The 15,675-nt window shown below is 53.1% G+C and overlaps 1 protein-coding gene across 1 annotated transcript in view; it reads left to right on the forward strand.

Moving 5' to 3' along the window:
- PTPRN2 (protein tyrosine phosphatase receptor type N2) overlaps nucleotides 1–15,675 on the forward strand; it is a 693,051-nt gene that overhangs the window by 307,555 nt on the left and 369,821 nt on the right. The window lies entirely within an intron of this gene.

The raw sequence follows: 15,675 nt of genomic DNA on the forward strand, positions 1-15,675 counted from the left end.
CGGATCCCCAGCTGTACCTTTGGGTGGTTTCAGCATAAATTCCCATTGATTTCGGGGTCGACGCACACGTGTAGCTTCAGCACAGGGAGGTCTAACAGAGGAGCCCCTTTTTGTTTTTAATATGGGAAGTTGGCTTAAAAACCACCCAGCGGGGATCACCTCTCCTGCGAGCCTGTTTCTCCTCTCGGCTTCCAGCTGCTCCTGTTGAGAATGAAAGACCGCCCTGGGTCCCCTCCTCGGCGTTTCGTGTAATTAAGCTGAACCTCTGGAGGCTTGTGTGCAGGAAGGGCATGTTTCCTGGGCGGCCAGCATCCGGCCTGCACCACCCAGGCCGGTCCCATCGTGGTCATCTGGGGCCGCCGTTAACTCAGCTGCTCCCGTGCCCCTTGCCCTCTGCCGCCGAGTTCGATTTTACGACGACTCGGGGTCCCGAGCCCCTGCTCCCCCAGGCCTCCTTCCCACCGGGTCTTCCACGACCCCGGCTGTGCCTCCCTCCCAGGCCCCTGACCACTGGTCTCCCTTTGGGGCTGCAACTAATTTAGACCCGGCTCCCTGTTTAGTAGGAACTGGAAAGACACACGTGTTGGAAAGCTGCTCTGCTTTGTTACTTTCCGGTTTCTGCAGAGGTGAGGCATCTGCAGGGGGAGGATGAGGGCCAGACACTGATGAGATGGATAATGAGCGTGCCCCCAGCTCCTCGCCCTCTCTCTCCGGTTCTTCACTCTTCATCTCGTCAAGTGCTCCCTAGATAAGCCAGCTTAATAATTTCTCTCCTGTTTTCTGTGCCACTCAATCATTTTTTATTTAACCAAAGACTGTTCTGGACATTTCATGGGCTGTTGGTTTATAAAATCCTATAACTCAGATAAAGTGTTTTAAAATTTTCTGATCTTAAGCATCCTACAGGGTTGCTTTGGGGGTTAATTAATTTTATGAACGTTGCACGTGCCGTGCTGTGGGACAGGAGTGTGAGACGCAGTGTTGGTGGCGGGTCTGTCCTCACCCGTGGAGTCCTCACCACTCCCTCCGTCCCCTGTGCACGTAGGTGCTCGGCGCACCTTTCAGCGAGTGAGGTAAGTTAACCTTGCACGTTCCACGAAGGCTGTGTGGCCTGTGTGTGAGCCCTGTGATGCAGCAGGCACGTCTTCCCGGGTCGCGTGCCCAGCTTCAGAATCTCTTGGTGTGTTTAATTGCATCTTCCTTTAACACAGACATCTTCCTCTTGACATTGACCTTCCGGAAGGCTTCTAACAGGTAATAGCTATACAGGAAGACCCCCCCCAAGCCGTGTGTTTAATGAGAGCTTTGCAAGATAGAAGCATTAATAAAGCAGCTAGACGTGGCTTGAAGGCAATCTGTCTTTTCAAACACGAGCTTAGTCATCGGTAGGAAAGGATGTTATTGAGAAGAGTCTCGTGACAAAGGGTTAGGAAAAGCTGAGAGCTGACCTTAAACGAACCAAATCCACATAAACTTAGTTCCTCTTTCTGGACCTAAGTACTCAGGTCTCTGTCTGGCCAGAGGTTTTCCAAGACAATAAATATTGACTCTTTGTAGCTTTCGATTGTTTCTTTATATTAATGGTATTAAGAACTACTTGGGAAAAAGCAGTCAACGATTTTTATACAGATAATGTATTTTTATTCTTGCTTTCGACGTCCCTTAATAACGAGTAGGTCCGTTTCGGCTCCCCCGGCTTTCTTGCTGCGTCTCACACATTCCAGGCAGGCTCCCCCGGGGGCCTCTGCACTGCCTCCCTGAAGCCTGCAGTGTTTTCCCTCCATATTTGCATTGTTCCTTTACGTAGATGCTCATTCCTTACCTACGTCACTTTCCTTCTCTCGAAGGAACTTCTTTCAACATTTCTTTCAAGGCAGATCAGCTGTTGACGAACTCGCTCATTTTTCTTCTATCAGAAAAAGTCTCTGTTTCTCCTTCACCTTTGAAGGATCCGGTACTGCTAGGCTGGTGCGTGCGCTTTTTCTTTCGCACATTAAGTGTTTCATTGCATTCCCTTCCTGCTCACGTGGCTCCGGAAACAAAGTCGGTGTAAGTCTGCCCTTGCTGCTTTGCAGCTGCTTTTCCCTGTGGCTCATTCACGACCGTCTCCATCTGTGGTGTCGTGCAGTTTGAACACGATGTCGCAGGTACAGACTTGGTGGGAATTTCTCGGGCTCCGTGCTCTCCGAGCTTCCTGGGCGTGTGGTTCAGTGTGCACCACTCATTTGAACGTTTTCAGCCGTCATGTCTTCAGTTGTTTCTTCTCCGTCCGGTTTTCCCATCACACGACAGGCGCCTTGTGCAGCCCCCTCTCGTTGCTGGGTAACCTCCTCTGTCTTTTTCACTCTCTCTCCGCAGAGCAGTTTGGGGGCCTCTTCCTCAGCCCCGACCAGCCTAGGCCTTCACCGTCTCTGCTACAGTGTTCCAATTTCTAGCATCTCTTTCTGATTCCTTCTGAGCGTTTCCATTTCTCTACTTGTACTACCCATCTGCTGTTACACGTCCGTTTTCTCTGTTCTCGAGTCTGGTTCTGATCTCACTTTGCCTCTTCAGGCAGTGATTTTTGTTTCTGTTTTGTTTTGCTTTGCCTTTGAATGTGCTTTGGGATTTATTTGTTGCTGAAAGCCAGGCATGATGTATGGGGGAAAAGGAACCGGGGTAGATGGGCCTTCTGTGCGAGGTTCTGCATCTCTCTGGCTGTGAGTCAGGTGGTATTTACTCTTTACGTGACCGTGGGAGTCAGAGGCCAGTCGTTTTTCAGTTTGTTTCGTCTCCTCTGTCCTCTTTGGGTTTCCCTAGTGACTTCTTCTTAAATGAAGTCTGAGAGGCTCAGTTCTTTACCTGTTACTGTGCAGAAGCCCTGTGATGCAGTGGCGAGGCATGGAAGGGAGGGGCCCGGCCCCTAGTCTGTGGTCAGGTCTCAGTCCTCAGCGAGCCTGGGCGGAGACCATCGCACACGCTTCTCAGCGTTTCTCTCTCTTAAGTGAGTGTGAAGTCTAGAGGGGCCTGGAATTGGGAACACGTACACGTCGTTTATGTCTTATGAATGGTGCATGCATAGTATTTGCAGTGTATTGTATGTACTACATTATACACGCATTATAAACGCCATATGCGTTTTATATATTCCATAAATGTACACAGTTGACCCTTGAACGATGTGAAAATTAGGGTGCCAGCCCTCCACACAGGCACGAAAACCTGAGTGTAACTTTACAGTCAGTCCATCATATCGGCGGTTCCACATCCGTGATCAACCACAATCCTGTAGTATTTACTACTGAAAAAACCCACGCGGTTCAAACCAGCGTTGTTCAAGGGTCAACTGTCTTACATTAAAATATATAAATATAATTATTTACAAACAAATGTTATATATTTTTATATATGGTATAATATTTGGTTATATAATCTTATAATATCATATTTGAATCCTAATACTTTTTCAGTTCATTATATATGTTACAAAGATAAAGGTATAGCTTATCTTTTATCTTTTTCTATGGTATCTTTTTATTGCATAGAATTTAAAAATTAATCTCACCAAGTTTATCAATATTTTTCTTTATTATGTTTTACTTTATGTATATGCATGGAATATTACTCAGCCATAAAAAGAAGGAAACCCTGCCATTTGCAACAATATAACCAAGTGTGAGGGTATTGTGCTAAGTGAAATGAGTCAGACAGAGAAAGACGATTACTGTATAATCTCTCCTCCATGTGGAATTTAGAAAAACCAAACCCATGGAAATGGAGAGTTGATTGGTGTTTCCCAGGGCAGGGGTGGGGACAGGATGGTCAAAGGGCACAGATTTTCACTTAGAGGATGAGCAGGTGCTGGAAACCTGGTGCCCGCCTGGTGACTGTGGTCAGTAACATGAGAGTTGCTGAGAGGAGATCTTAAACATTCCCACCACACACACACAAAGTAACAGTGTGAGGTGATGGGCATGTTAACTAACCGCATCGCGGTCATCATTTCACAGTGTACACGTGTAGCAAATCATCACGTTTTACACCTTAACTTACACAGTGTTACATGCCATTTGTATCTCAGTAAAGCTAGAAACATAATAAACATTAGTTCAACTGCAAACAAGGTAAAATTATTTTATAGCTGGTTGCTGCTGGTATGTAGGCACACGGTTTTGGATTTTGACCTTGTGTCTTCCATCCTTAAAAAAAATCTCGTATGAGTTATACTTGTTTGATGATAGATTCTCTTAGCGTTTTCACAGACGTATCATCTACAGTGAATATTTGCTGTCTTCCTTTCTAATCCTACATATCTTGTAATTTTTCTGATTTTATTAGTTATCGAGGATCTCTGTATAATGTTAAATAAAAGGAGTGGCGTGAGACCCATCAAGTTTGCAGTATTTCATTTTGCCAAGGATGATGTTTGCGGAATTATTTTACTAGAAAACCTTTATTGAACTAAGGAAGTTGTATTCCTCGTTTTTAAAATGTTTTAAATTTTGAATGGATGAAATGCTTATTCTTGATCTCTGAGGTGTTATTGGGCCTTTTCTCTCTTTAGCTCTTAGTAAAGCAAATGACATTGACAGACGTCCTGCTGTAGGAAGTCTGCAATCAGGTTAGACCCTTTTGGGTTATTAAGTTTTGCTGATTTCCTTTGTTGGATTCAGTTGCTAATATTTTTTGAGAAGTGAAATTCACTTATTTTTCTCTCTCATATTTTTGTTGTCCGATTTTAGTATCAAGGTGGCTCTTGACTACAGGAAAATCTTTGAAAGACAGGGAATAGCTGATGCTATGGGTGCGGGGAGTCTCCTGGGAGCTGGATTCCAAGGCAGCCGTTTACCGTTGTGAGAATGGTCAGGTTGTACTCTCTCCAGTTCAGTTTTGGAACTTTGTATTTTTTCCTGAAAATGATTCATTTCATTTGTGTTTTCCAATTATGTTTATATTGCTCATAATTTTCTCTCGTGGTTTTGTGAATCTCTGCTGTGTATATTGTCACAACATTATTCCTAACGTTATTTATTTTTGCTTTCTTTTTTTTCCTGATAATCTTGATTAGGTGTCTTCCAAGTTTACTAGACTTTTCAATTGACCAGCTTCTGGGTTTTTGTCAGTGTTCACTGTTGTTTTCCTTTTCATTAATTTCTGCTGTCAGTGGTGCCTTTCAGATGATTACATTGTGTCTCAATTTCTTATGGCATTAATTCTCTTGTTTGCCTTTTCTGTTACATTTTGCCAACATTGCCTCATTATGGATCATTTCATACGTGGTTTAGAATTTTCATTGTAAACTTATCTTCGATGTCTTCCTTCCTCTTGGGAGAACCATACGGAAGACCCAGGAACCCTAAGTGTGGGGAATGTTCCTCCAAAGTGGTTTTCAGGAGAGCGATCCCAGTTGGCGTGTTAAGTACACAAGAGTTTTACTGTATTAGGGTGTGACACCCTGTATGATGCAAACTCTTGGTCTCTCTTGCCCATGAGAGATACTTTTGTTTCCATCCAGGGTCTGAAGACAAGGCATCCTGCCCCCCGCCCCAGCGAGGGCAGGTTCTTCTGACCCACTTGCACGCCAAGGCAGCAGTTCCGTCCTCCATGTGGGCGTCAGGACCCGTGTCTGCGTGCCCCGCCTGTCAGAAACTACCCCACCCATTGCCGTGCTTGCTTGTGGCTTGAGCTTTGGGTTTCTCTGTTTGGGGGCATCTGGGGTTTCCCTCTGCTTCTTCCCAGTTTAGTAGTGGATCAAAATCTTTGCCCCATTTTATCTAACATGCTTATGTGTCAGACAGGGAGCAGTGTCCATGTTGTTTTTACAGTGTTTGCTTCAGCCTAAAGTTCTTCTTGACTCTTAAAGTTCTGTGATAAGATGCTTGTCGATTATGAAATCGAGTATTTGAAAGTGCACATTTTTGCCACACGGCTGCTTATAAAGACAACTGCACGTCACATTTCCTAGACAATCAGACCTCAGATTTTCGGTCCTCCTGAGCGCAGACGTACTGGACAGGCCACGTGTTCTGAATTGGAGTTCCAAAACAGTGGTGACCGTAGTTATGAGAAGAATTACTGAATCGATCCCAGCTTTCAGCAAGAGCATTTTGTCCATCGCGGGTGTGAGGAAGGTTCCCTGTGGAACGGTGGCTGGTAGGCAGGTGTCCGCGTGCACCCCCTACCGCAGCTCGTGGAGCCCGGAGTCCACTCTGCCAAGCACTGGCAACGTCCTGTCATCTGGTCTCCACGCCAACAGGCCAGGCCTCTGCTGGGACCCAGATGGCATCCTCGGTTCTGGAGTGGGGAGGGGGAAGGAGCTGGCGTAGGTGAGGGGTCCAGGGCCACCCCAGCTCTGGTTCCAGGTCTGGTGGGGCCTCCCATCGGTCCCTCTGTGTGTCCCTCTCCTGCTGGGGTGCGGAGAACAGCTGAGCCGCAGATGTCACAGACCGGATGCCGTGCGAGGCTGCCGTGGATCAGGCCCTGCTACCCGGGGTGAACCCCACTTCTCGGGAGGAAGGCACAGCCCCCAAGGCTGCCCTTGCTCAGACCCCAGCTGCAGGCTTGAGAGTCCCCAGGCCACCCACACTTCTGACCACCAACTATAAATTTGGGGTTCCCACAACTCCCTCAGGGTCAGTAACTCCCTAGAGCGACTCAGAGAGCTCAGGAAAGCACTAGCCTTACAGCCAAAAGGGGTACAAACCAGGACCACTGAAAGAAGGGACCCAGAGGATGAGGTCTGGGGCCCCTGAATGTGGCTTCTGTGCCCCCTCCCCTGGGAGCTGGGACACGCCACTCTCCCCCACGTCCACTTGTCAGGACAGCAGGGCACGGCCAGCCACGATGGCTCCCGATCCTGATGCCAGGGTTTTTATGGGGTTTCACTGTGTGGGCGAGATTGCTGTCATTGGCCGCGAGGCGGGCACCGGTGGCCAGCACCCCAGCTTCCTCTCCTGCAGGGTCTCTCTGGGGGGCAGCCCTATCCGGAGCCCTTGTTGGCATCAACCACCAGGTATGGTCCAAGGACTCGCCCATCACAGGGAAACTCCAAGGATTTAGTGGCTCCTCCCAGGAACCGGGACAAAGTAGCCAAATTCTAAACCACCCACCAGCTAAACTGGGCGTCGCTCAGCCAGTCACTGCTTCCCGGCCCTCGCCCTCCCCTCCCCGGAGGGGAGCTGGGTCCCCAGCCTCATGCCTGGCCTCATCGAGCCTCATGTCGCCCAGATCCAGCCTCTGGCCCAGAACTGTCTGGCCTCCAGCCCAGGCCCTTGTTCTGCTCTCAGCCCAGCACTGGACCTACAGCTTGGCCAGCTGCCTCTGTGAACCCTTCCCAGGAGAAGCAGTGAACAGACGCGTCCCGAGAAGCAACTCACAGCGGCTTCTCACGAGGAGACTGGCCCCTTCCTCTGCGGAGCCTGGAGATCAGGGACGGTCCGCCTCTGCTGTGCGGGAACCAGCTCCCGGCCCGTCCTTGAAGAGCTCGGGGTGGGGGTGTGAAGAGGCCACTGCCCTCCAGGCCACGTTGGACACGTGGCCTCCCAGGTCCAGAGTTCTGCTCGGTCCTGTCATCAGCACTGTCGGCCCTCCGGGCGTCACCCCGAGTGGCCAGCGGGAGACAGATGCCTGCTTCTCTGTGAATGCACTTCCAGCGTAGGTCAGACCTCTTTGTGTTGACAGTCGTACAAACTCGCCACCCAGCATCGTACGCCCTTTATCCTGAATGTCCGTAGTCTGAGCCTCACAGGATCCAATCTGATTCTAATGCGTGAAAAACTGCCAAATGTGCCCGTAGGTGCCCTGCGTGTGATTCAGAACTTCGGGGCCTGCCTTTCTACTCTAAGTACAGGCTTTCTTCCTTTAATGTGCTTTACCTTGCCTTCCTCTGAACTTTATTTTAATTCTGAGATACACACACACACAATTAACACACACAACTCACACACATGTACACACACATGTACATGCCGCTACGCTGATTTGGTTCCTTGATTTGCTACCATTCCGTAATATCTCCCCAACATTGAAACTTTGTGCTGTTTTCCTCTAGAAATAATTATGGCTCAAATTAAGTCTGAGGTGATCCCAGCACCTGGAGAGCCAGAATATGACTTGACGTGTAAGTTACTTCAGTGGCATTTCTGATGCTTCAGGGAAACACACGGCTGCAGCGTTGCTGCCGTCTTAAGGGACAGGACAGGCCCTACTTGTCCGAGATCCTCGTGTCTTGCTCTGTGTCCAGATGAGTTTTAGAAGGATTATTTTGGTAAATATTTAAATGACAGACACTCATAAGGCCTTCTTTACAAGACGAAATATATGCTTTTAGTTGACTGATTCATAGAGCTACATTTTGAGCGGATTGTAAGTGGATTGTAAGTTTATGCATCTGCCTGGGATTATGTCCTCTTGGGGGCCGAGAACAGTCACCTGTTCCGTGGCCCCATGGTTTAATTGTACGTGCAATGGGATTTCCTGCCTGAGTTTGGGGTGTGTCCGGTGGGGTCACTTTTCCCTACAGATGTACCGAGGCAGGTGGCATGGAGTGGGGTGGTGGCCGCACACCGTCCTGGGCTCCCTCTGGGTCCCTGTCGCCAGAGGAGGACCTGCTCTCTCAGGCGTCACACCACACTCACGGGGCGGGGGCACAGGAGGGGCCTGGAGACAGGGCCAGACCCACCTCAGAGCCTTCCCCGCCCCGCCCTCCCTGACCAAAAAGCATCTCGAGCTCCAGGAGAGGCAGTACTTACAGAAGGCGGTGAAAACAGCCAGCTCAGTTGCCCCAGCGCGAGAAGCAGAGGAACCGAGAAACTTCAAGGGTTTCGGTGGGGTTGACGCCCCAGCTTCCCTGGGGCGTCTGTCTTACAGTTTCCCTGCAGCAGTGTTAGCAGGTCCCGCGTCGCTGCTGTAAAGACCGCCAGGTGCCGGCCCTGTTCTCCGGTACGGTCGACCTTGTCTTCCCCACTTCGTCTCTCATGTTATCTAGCGGCTCCTGACCTCTCTTCCTGTTCCTTCTTTCTTAAAACAAATGAATAGTAACATCCATTGAGGACTCAAGCACCTTTTGAAGGTGTGTGAGGACGCCATTCCTACAACGTATACTCTGCCTGCCCTTCACTTACTTTTTCTAAAGTCAGAAGAAGCATTAATTTCCCAATTCCTGAATATGCATTGATATTATAAATTTTCATTTAAAAAATAAGCATAAAGCAGCTTAAAGGGCTTTTTTTCACACTCTCATTTGTGGACAATATTTTATCACAAAGTGATGGCATTTGGTGCAAACACACTGGTTATAAGTGATATCTTATTATAATGAAGGGCATTTCTGCGACTTTACTGTTTGTCGCTCTACCCTTGGCGAGACCTGTCCTCCCTTGAAAACAAAATAGACCCCAAACGTCAAACGTGGGAACCTCTGAGTGCAGGAAAGGTGTAACGTAAAATTTACTGTCCTAGAGTTGGTGTTTGTATCATTGCAGGATCAAGGTCAGGCACACATCTTCCAGGACAGATGTTTGGCTCCGCTTTTAAATTTTAGAACAGCTGGGCAGACAAGGAAGACATTAAAGAAAGCAGCGGTTCGGTGACCAAGCCACATTGTTCCAGCGTTCTCCACCCACACCTGGCTGAATTTAGCACGTAACCTTGGATCTTCAGCGTATATTGCAAATTACTAGATGGTGTTATTTAATATGATTCCTCGTCCTCTCTTTCCAACTTAGCAACCACAGGGTGGAAAGGAGGGACGGCCTCTGGAAGAGACCCCCGGTGCGGCCCGACCTGGCCGGCAGCATGGTGGGGAGGAACGGCTGCAGGGCTGTGTTGGTCCCTCGGCTGCCGAAGCAGCACCACAGGCAGGTGGCTGAAAACTGCAGAGACGATGGTGTCACCGCCCGTGGGCGCCAGCAGGGCCAGACTCTCTGCAGGCTCCTCTCCCGGGTTCTGGGGCTGCCGCGTCCCGGGGGCCCCCCGAGTGTTCATGCATCACCCCGTCCCCCGTCCGTTCACGTGCTGTCTTCCCTGTCTGCATCCAGATTTCCCACTTGCACGAGGACACCGTCACACTGGGGCCGGCCCACCCTGTAACCTCGCCTTAACTCGCTCACACTGAAGACCCTGTTTCCACATGAGGTCCCGTCACAGGGCCTGGCGGTTAAGCTCAGCGCGTCTCCTCGGGGCCACGAGCACACAGTGTCGGCCGCGCCCTTTCCCGGAGCCGGGGCGTGGGTCGCGGGTTCACCCCACAGGCCTCTCGGGCCTGCCCCGTTCGTGCGGCTTGCCTCTTGGCGGGGATTCGCGTCTGTACTGTTTGACCTTTAAAAGCAAGCAGTCTTGATTGGCAGGTGAGGCCCCAGCGTGGCAGTTCGGCGTCGGAGCGCGTCATCGTGGGTGCTTTCCGCTCGCCCCTCAGCTGTAACCCTGGTTGGGTGTGGCTTCTGCTCTGGAAGTTTCTGTCACTCTAACGCGATGTTATTATCATTCTTACTTGTGTAGTTTCCTCTCTGCGCGTCCTCGGCTGTCTTTGGAATGGGTGCGCTCATGGCTCACACACGTCACGTCCTCCGGGTTTTGTCGGCTGTCTGACTGCTTCGTGGGGGGCAGGGGGAGGAGAGGTTCGGGGGTCGTGCCGGGAGGGCCACAGAGCCCCCAGCCGGGCTGTGCTGGAGGAGGTTACGGGGCGCACGCGGTGCCGAGCTCCACCCCCACCCGCCTCTTCTTGGGCCAACCGCGCCGCCTCCCGCGCCCCTGCCCCGGTTATGTGTTACGTCGTGAGGCACGCGGCTCAGGGACGGGCAGAGAGGAGGGGCTCCGGCTCGGAAGCTCCCCCAGCCCCGCGGTTTCGGGGTGTCAGGGAGGCTCTGGGGAGGGTCCAGCTGCTCACCGACGAGCTCAGAGTGTCCAGCTTCGCCCCCCGGAGGTTGGGGGTTGAGGCTGAAAGTTGGGGCCTCTCATCAAGGTTGGGTCTCTCTGGTGACCAGCCCTGTCCTGAAGCCCAAGCGTCGCCGCATTAGAACAGAGATGCCCCGTCACGCTTGTCCCTCCATAGACGTGGGGCTTTTAGGAGCTTGTGCCCGGAAGTGGGGTGCAGAACCGAGGTGGCCTCGGGGTTCAGGAGGCCTGGTGCTGAGAAGCGTGGCTGCTTCCCTCAGCGTCCGTGGGGCAGTGCAGGAGGAAGAAGGTGGCGGACGGGCCTCACCATCGAGGGGGGCTCAGAGGAGACAGGACGGGTACCGGGGGCCTGCTGTCCCGGGAGGTAGGGCGAGGGCCGTGGGCAGGATGGACAGATGTGTGTGGTCGGCCTAGAGCAACCTGGCTTGTCCGCCCACTTGCTGGGGCATCCGACTGTTCCCGAACGGGTGACTGGCTTGAGCGGACAGCCCAGTGTTCTGATTCGGGTGTCAGGACGGCTGCTTTCATGGAGTTGAAGTATTTTCAACCAGGTGGCCTTTGCAGCATGGGCAGGGCCGTGGTCCTCACCCCCTTCAGGGGTCCTGGTCTCCTGCACAGGAAGGGCGTCTGGCTTCCCCTCACCCTGCTCTGTGCTGCCCACTTCTGTGGATTTTGATTCTTCCCTGACGGTGCTGATTTAGTCCTTGTGGCCCGCCCAGTATTCACGGGGCTGGCCCCTCTGTCCCTCACATGGTGACCCTGGGGCAGGACGCCCAGTTCTGGTGGGAGAACAGCCCGTGAATCAGTGTTTCAGAAAATGCAGGGCCTTCTTCCCAAGGTTGCTGTTCAAAACTGTTTTTTCCTTCCAAAACTTTAGTCTCCCCCACCCCCCAGTTAACATCAGTTAATTTAATTCACTTCTCTTTCCCTTGTTCCAAATTTTCACTTGATTCCGCCAACGTCTCTTTTCGGTTTAGGCTGGTTGGTATTCTGGTTATGGTTCCCTTGCCTGTGTTTTCTCCTTCTCTGTCTTATCTAAGTGGCTTTCTCCCAACATTTGGGAGAGGCAGACCAGTCGGTCCTTGGTGGCTTCTCTGTACTTTTCTTCTTCGTTTTCAGATTTTTAGCGCCTTCTTTGTTTTTCTCCTCCTTCTTTTCTCCTCAAGCAGATTTTTCACCTGTGTCTCGTTCATGTAGGTTTTGCAAGTTGACTGGCCTTCAGAACAGTGTCGACATAATCTGAGCCCGAGATTTCAGGATAAAACTGTGTGAACGCTGGGCCGTGGGTGGGGCTGCTTGTTACGTGGTGCAGCCCTGCCTTGGGCACCCAGGACCACCTGGTAGAATCGCTGTCTACGGGCTCCTCGTGTGCCACGCGGCCCCTGGAGGAGAGGGCGGACGTGTCGTCAGGCCTCTTTTTATGGAAAACACCACGAGGTCACCCTGGAGTTGAGTGTGTGGAACCACCTGTGTGGCTGGGCAGAGCACTCAGGGGATGCACGTGCCGGGCTGCAGGGTCTCAGTGGGGCAGGTCCAGGACCAAAGGCAGCTGTGGTCCCGGCGCCCCTGGTTGGGAGTCTCCGCCGCTTCAGTGTCGGGAGCCCTGGCACACCTGCCAGCGGTGAATGGGCCCTTTGTCTCTAACTGGCAGGTTGCTTTAGCTCATGATCACATAGGAACGGCAAACATAAGGACTTTATACGTGTCTGAGTAAGAGAAGAACAGAAGGAATTTGAGCCAGTGCTGAGACCAGGTGAGTCTTGCCTCTGAACGGGGTCTGCCCGGCTAGGTTCCGCAAAGGCGCTGCCCCGAGGGGTCCTGCCCGCGTCTGCACAGAGCCCAGCCCCGCCACCCTGACCTGACTGCCGGCCAGAAACCGCTACACGTTCTTCAAAAGAGCCCGGGTCACCAGACCAGGGCGCCTTCTTTGGAACTTTGTGCACATGTCAGTTCAGTAATCCCTAGCGTTTGACCTGCAAATTAACGTTCTGGGAAACGTATCAGTAGCAGCGCTGTGGGTTCTGTGATTTTCCCTAAATGAGCACGTGCTCTGGATGAAATCACGACATCTAAATGTCGCGTCAGCCGCTCAGCCCTCCTGCACGCGGCCCCCCGTTTCCATCCGAGCCCAGCCCTGCGCCGCTGTGACGGGCAGGCGTGCGCGGAGCTGGGCGGCAGCAGCAGCGGCTTACAGGACGCTGCTTCCCAGGAGCGTGGCCGCCTCGGGAGGTTCACGATCACGGGAGGTAACACCCCCAGCCTGTTACAAAGGGAACCGAAGGCAAAGATACGACCCAGACCAGGGGAGGAAGCGCCGGAGCAGAGCCACCCTGGCTCCGTGTCGGCCGCCGGGCCCAGGGGCCTGCTCTCTGCTGTGTCCGTTGCTGCCTTGCACACCTCACGGCAAAGCCTTTGTGGAAGAGCTTTAGTTTTTGCTCTGTGTTTTGCTTCTGCTTCTGAATCTCACCTGCCGATACCCCGCTGATAGCTGAGTAGGGAGATGCGAGTAGGGAGATGCCGAGACCATCCCGGCGGGTCCCCTGTGCGTCTCAGCCCCAGTGGGGTTTTTGGCTACCTATACCTGCTCTGTGTGCTGGGCTCGGCCGGCTGTGGACGGCAGGCTACAGCTCAGTGTCTGAAATCTGACCCTGTTTCCGGGGTAAACTGGCCGCAGGAGGGGGAGCCCCAGGTGCCACTGGCGTGCCCTCAGGGGTGGGAGATCAGAAAGCAGCCCACGCGTGTACCTTGGGGACCTCGGCCTGCATTTCTTAAGTGTTAAGAATGCTTTTTAGCTAATGGGGCAGGCGAGCTGTGGTCGGCTGCATTGTGCCTGCGGGGCGGTCTCCATCCACACGGGCAGCGGGCGGGCGGGGGCCGCCCTGCCTCTTCTGCAATCAGGCCTTCCACCCCCTCCCCAGACGGTGACGCTCGCCTGCGTCCCTCGGGGGCACAGTCACTCTGACCCTGGTGCCCTGACCACCTTGGAAGGGAAATCTAATCGAACGGCCACAAAGCCACACAACCACCACCGACTAAGCAAGCCGGCACCCTGCAGCCCCCAAGCCCACTAAAGCTTTCTGTTTCTAGGTAAAGTCTGTCGTTTGTTGGGAACCTACTGTGTGACGACATTTGTCCAGATACAAGGCAGACACAGGGAGACCGTGGGAAGGCACCCGGTGATGCTCAGCGCCCGGGGTCAGGGACACCTTAGTGCGGGTGGCCTTCCTCAGCCCAGCCACAGGCCAGCGGGCTCGTCCCCCGTGGTCCGAAGGGGACCTCCTCTTCCTTGTCCACTTGTCACCAGAGCCCTCGCTTCTGCCCCACAGCCGGGGCCGGCCGGGTCCAGAGCCTGTCCTGTTCATCCTGCTAGCACAGGGCTGGAGGTGCACCTTGGGCACGGCTGGGCTCACAGATGCAGGATGCATGTCCGCGGCAAGGCCGGGGCTAGGTCGTGTTATTGTGCCCTTTGCACTGGCCGCAGGTGATCTTCTGGCAGTTTTTTTTCTTTTAAAAATTTAGATGCACACGTTTCCCTGGATCTTTAAACTCCAGAGCCGCCGCCTGGTGGTTTCAGTTGAGGGGACCGTTCAGGGCAGTGAGCTGCACGTGTGTTTGATTGATCTGCTTCTTGGTGGTTCGCCCAGACCAACCAGTCCGTTAGGTCAGACCCTCCGTCCAGGTTCCAAGGGCCTGGATGCATCGCACCACTGGCAGCGAGGATTCCGAGCTCCGTGGTCCTCGGCTCCTCGGGCGCGCACGGGGGCATTTGGAGAACACGAAAATGGCCCTCACGCTTCAAGGGGAATTGACACGCTGCTGGACACAAGCACCGAGCAGTTCTGTTTACAGTATCAGCTGGCACCTGCCAAGGAAAAAACCCCAGCGCCGCGCTCTTGCGAGCGTGTGTGCGTGTGCACGCCTAAGTGTTTGTGAGTGTGCACGTGTGTCAGGGAGGGAGAGGGAGTGACTCGAGGGGCAAGGGTGATCTGGGGAACACCCGGGACGTGACGGCTTGCAGCCTGATGTCGGGACTTGCTGCAGTAATGATTTCACGTTAAGGACGCGGGTGCCCACAGGACGCGCGGTCAGGGAGCCTCACGTCCACGGTCACCTTTGCCGTGGTAAACGCGGGTCCACTGGTGCAGGTCACGGGGCGGAGGGGGAGCCAGCCAGGATCAAACCGCTCTCTGCCCTCCGCTCCCGTGGTGATGGCACACGCGCGGGATCTGTGCCTTTGGAAAGTTCTATGAGTTATTAAAGAGCCCAGAAATAGAAAAAAATTTTAAGTGTTACTTACTACAGAGAAAAGCACGCACGTCCAAGGGAGAAGCCCAGCAGCCATCCGCGGAAACCCGAGGGAGCTCGGCCAGGACGCCGTGCTGGAGCCGGCAGCCATCCTGGGAGCCGGAGGATGAGGGCGCGCCCCCGCAAGTGAGCCCCGGGGACAGCTTTGCACAGCGACCGACACAGTGAACGCTGGTAATCGGCAAGGAGTCGCAAGGGGACAGCAGCAGTTGCTGCAGACGGACCTCAGCTTATCACCGGCGGGCTTTAGGCTGTGGTGTTATTTATTAGGGCTGAACCTGCACTGAGAATCCAGCCCGGAGACGCAGGTGCCTCTGCTGTGAGCCGCTCCTCTGGGGCCCTCCCCTGCCTTCTCCACCAGCTCTCTGGGGGCAGACGGTGGACGGCCTGGGGTGGAAACTCTGCTCCGAGGGTTAAGATTCTGGCTCAGCCCTTTGGGGCTGCTGTAACAGAACCCATCCTGCGTGCAGACAGCAGGAGTTTGTGCTCACCTGTCCT

Source organism: Phocoena sinus, chromosome 9, assembly GCF_008692025.1.
Source record: "Phocoena sinus isolate mPhoSin1 chromosome 9, mPhoSin1.pri, whole genome shotgun sequence".
NCBI lineage: Eukaryota > Metazoa > Chordata > Mammalia > Artiodactyla > Phocoenidae > Phocoena > Phocoena sinus.